Source organism: Vigna unguiculata, chromosome 3 (assembly GCF_004118075.2).
Source record: "Vigna unguiculata cultivar IT97K-499-35 chromosome 3, ASM411807v1, whole genome shotgun sequence".
Lineage (NCBI taxonomy): Eukaryota > Viridiplantae > Streptophyta > Magnoliopsida > Fabales > Fabaceae > Vigna > Vigna unguiculata.
In genome coordinates, this window is record NC_040281.1 from 23,449,492 (window position 1) to 23,453,766 (window position 4,275).

General features: G+C 30.4%; 1 pseudogene; it reads right to left on the reverse strand.

The window, feature by feature from the left end:
* Nucleotides 1-1,452: 1,452 nt before the first annotated feature.
* On the reverse strand, nt 1,453-3,579 carry LOC114175182 (annotated as a pseudogene).
* Nucleotides 3,580-4,275: the final 696 nt, after the last annotated feature.

Sequence of the window (4,275 nt, forward strand, 5' to 3'; positions counted from 1 at the left end):
TATATTATTTTAAGAATAACCATTTTATTTTTAGTGAAATATAGATTGTAAAATTTAATAATATAAATGTAAACTTTGGATTTAGTAGTTAAACTTAATAATTTAAAACGATAATTATAATATGAACTTATAACGTGTATCTTTTATATTGTAAATATATACTATATTATATTAGAATATATTTAATTATTGTACAAGAGGTGCTACTGATCAGGTTGATTGTTCATTTTATTATTCATTGTTACGTTGTTAAAAAATTAATGAAATGGTTGTGACATAATTAGTGTCGGAAAAATTAACAAATATACGAAATAAATATTAAATTTGGTTCTACAAAGTTTGAAATGGAAAAATGGTTTATGAACCCATGATTTTGCAACCATTGCTTTTATTGGAAGATAAAATTGTGCTCTTTAACATAAATTCAACTCTATAACTCTACAATGCTTAGAAAATAAAATAAAACGTGAGATAGTTAAAATAGACATTAATAATCTTTTACTCATTTCTGAGAAATTTCAGTCAGTATAAAAAAATTTCAAAACTCGGATAATTGTCTCCAAATAATATCAAAGAAACTATTAACACCACATCTATGAAAGGAAACAAAATAAGGTCCATTGCGTTGCTACTTGACAATAAAAAAGAAAATCAAACAAAATATGCATAATATATTTTCCTTACCTGCAATGATTTATCATTTTGTCCCCACACCTAAAGAAGGAAAATAACAAGATGAGCTCAAAGTAATTCACTATGATCTCGTGCAAACTTATTTGGCACTCTTATTTCTCCCTGCCATCAAAACACTTACGTTCATGCCAAGTTATTCTTAAAACTACATTACATTATCTATTTTCTTTTTATTCATGATTCAGGCACAAAAACATATCAGTTACAAATTAAAAGCATTTGTTTCCTTTCTTCCTTTAATCTTTCTCATTTCCCTTACGCACTCTGCTTTACACTCCCAATTATTACTTGAGTTGTCTATTTCTATCTTTGTATAAATATAAGCTAGAAAGACACCCAAATGCTTTAGGATTTGGTTAACATGAAAAAGTTGCTTAAGAAAGAGATGATATGATATAATGATCTTAGTTGATTCTCTAAACTCTTCGATGGTTAACTCAGCAAACCTAAAAATAACACAAAAGAAAAAAAATCAAACCATTAACTTGAACGTAAGAACCAAAATAAAAAAAGAAAAATATTTATTCAACATTTGAAAGCTAAACCACAAATAATTAGCTATAATCAAAAATGGATTTAATGCATAACTAACCTTTTTTATCTATGTCATAATGAATGTCACAATAGAAATAGATGATTATAGCAAAAGATATAATGGGAATCAGATAAAAAAGCAAAGTGCTTTACTAATAGATGAGCATGATGAAAAAAAGATGGAATAAAACTGGTGTAGATAAATTGGGCCTGAGGATAATCCTCTTAATCAGTGATATAGCTAGAATATCTTTTTAGATCGAATAAAATTGGTATTCCAATAGAAAGTTTCTCCTTTGTTGCCTTAGTAAGTAACATACCAGCAGGAGATTTTTCCTTGGCTTCAATAACCTACATTCAATATTTAATCAATTAAAGGGACCACAATGCAAAAATAAAAAACATTGATGCCTCCCAAGGGACCATAATGCCTTTCGATTATGCTTTTATATGTATAAGAAGATTAACAGAACTTACCATCTGAGTAGAACCTAAAAACATCAAGAGAATTATTTTATATCATTATAAACACGGTTGCCGAATGATTTAATATCACTCTCCACCTAAAGATCCAAACATTGGAATTAGCAAAGGTAATACCTTTATGAGGACTTTGTCATTCAAGGGTTTAAGATCCTTGATGTCATTAGTTTTCAAGGATACTGACAATGTCATCATCCTTCACAATAAGATGTTTTGTACCATTGAATTATACCTTAGTACCAGCGTATTTCGAATTCACAACTCGTGCACCAATTTGTATAAAGACAACACATAACATCAAAATATCAATAGGAGACAACCTCACTCTTTCCTCAGAAAATTAAACACAGACCACTAAAGGTTTAAAACCTTTAACATAGTAGCAACATTACCTTCACATTAACATATACTTTTGTCTTCCCAAATGTCTTTCTTTCACCAATAGCAACAACCTCATCCTCTTGAGGCTTCGTTTGTGTGGTTGAGGGAACAAAATCCCACCTTTAATTTTCTCCTCTGCTTCCTTAACTTTTGTCAGTACTTTGTCATCCATAGGCTTAATTGCAACGTACTGCACAATAAACAAAGTTACACAAAGCATTGGATTATCAAAGCACAAACTTAATAAACAAAAATGGTCTAAATGTATTATTCTACTTTTGTAATAAAGAATTAAAAAACTTACTATAGCAATCTCGTTTCTTTCAGCATTAGAAATTCAGCACATTAAAAACAAAGTAATTCATTTTTTTTCATATACATAAGTAAGAATTAGAACAAAATACATAGATATCGTACGGGCAACAATAGTAGCGACTTTGACAACTAAACCCTAGAAGGACCTTTGGGAGATATTCCTAATTCTCACACGACCCAAAGGCCTTTAATCTCATATTTTAGAACAACAACAAAAAATTACGAAAAATGATCAAAATCAAACTTAAAATAAAATAGGAAACTAATAAAAATTAAACCTTATAAACAAAGAAAACGAAGATACCTTAAAAAAAACATTGGGTTGAAGAATACCTAAAAACAAATGTTCATTGAATAAGAAGACCCTTTTGATGAAGAAGACCTGCAAAGACGAAAACAAAATTTGGTTAAAAAAATGTAGAAGATGAAGCTTTGATAAAGAAGAAGGATAACTCAAGCTACTGTATGAACAATACCTTATGTTAAATTGATGTTAACCAAATAAGAAGCAGAAAAAAACTCTTTCATAAAAAAAATGCATTTTGAATTTTGAATCCTCAGAACTCTTTTACTTGCACAGTGTTGGCGTCATGGAGATGGAGAAAGTGCATTTAGAAATGTGGGAAGACAATATCCTCGAAAAAATCATGGGTTTAAAGATTCTTGATTTATATAATAGTAAATTAACCTAAAGAAACCAAATGAAGGATAATAGAACCCTGAAACGTTAATGAAAAAAAGATAAACACATAATTTTCATACACAGTAGAACGAAGAGATTTATATGAATGACATTGCAAAGCTCAAACCTTAATCCGAAAACACCATTAAAGAACAAACTTTCAACCACTACAAAAAATTAAACTATTAGATTAATCAGAAAATACAAGTTGAAGGAGTACAAAATAAATGAAAAAAAAAACACTGGATTCCAAAAATGTTACCTGGTTCATTACAGCAAATACATATTCTTCAATCCAATCACCTAATACATAGCTTCAACCAGCCAAAAATCAAACTAAAATAAGAGTGCATTCTGACCAACTCAGACACGTCCATCATCATGTCTCTTAGAAATAGTGTCTGCGCCATCTGAATTTGGAAATCTGAAATATGAATTTGAATTCTATCATCTGTTCGCAACACAATGCTCATCAATCCAGACACGTCCATCATAACGGTTGAGGAATTGGTTTGCGAATACAAAGATTGAAAAACCTAATACAATAAATCCTTTGAATAACATAAGTTAAATGACAAAAAAGTCAAAATTTGTAAAGTTGGTGGAATAAAAGCATGAATATAAACAAAAACTAAAAATTTTGAAATGACAAAAAAATTAGAAAAAAAGGTATCAAAAATTTATGGATAATGATAGAATGCCTCACTTATTTGACCCAAATTTTACCCGCCTACGTGGCATGAGTTATTTTAATGTTTTGTAAATATGAAAAGAGAACTAACGCGTGAGGTTATGAATGGTTTGTAGGTCACGCGCTGCACGGGAAAACTGAGAAAAAAGAAGTGAACGCTGCAGTTTTGGGAAAAGCGAGAGTGTGGTTTTGGGAGAGAAAATGCAGGCTTTCTGGCTGTTGCAGCTTCTTCCAAAATCGTTGCTAATCGCTGCCGCAGCTCCCTCCGCAATTGCAAGCCCTAATTTTGGTGTTCTTCTTCTCCAAATCAAAGGCCAATTTGGTATGTTTTACTACTCCGATTGCAATCCTGTATTTTTTTGTTGTTCTTCCCTAAATGAAACCCTATTATCGTCGTATGTTCTTGTTCCTCGATTGAAATGCCATTTTTATGTGTTGTTGTTCCCTAAATCGATGCTCTCTTAATCCTAAATGTTGTTGTGGATTGTTAATTCGA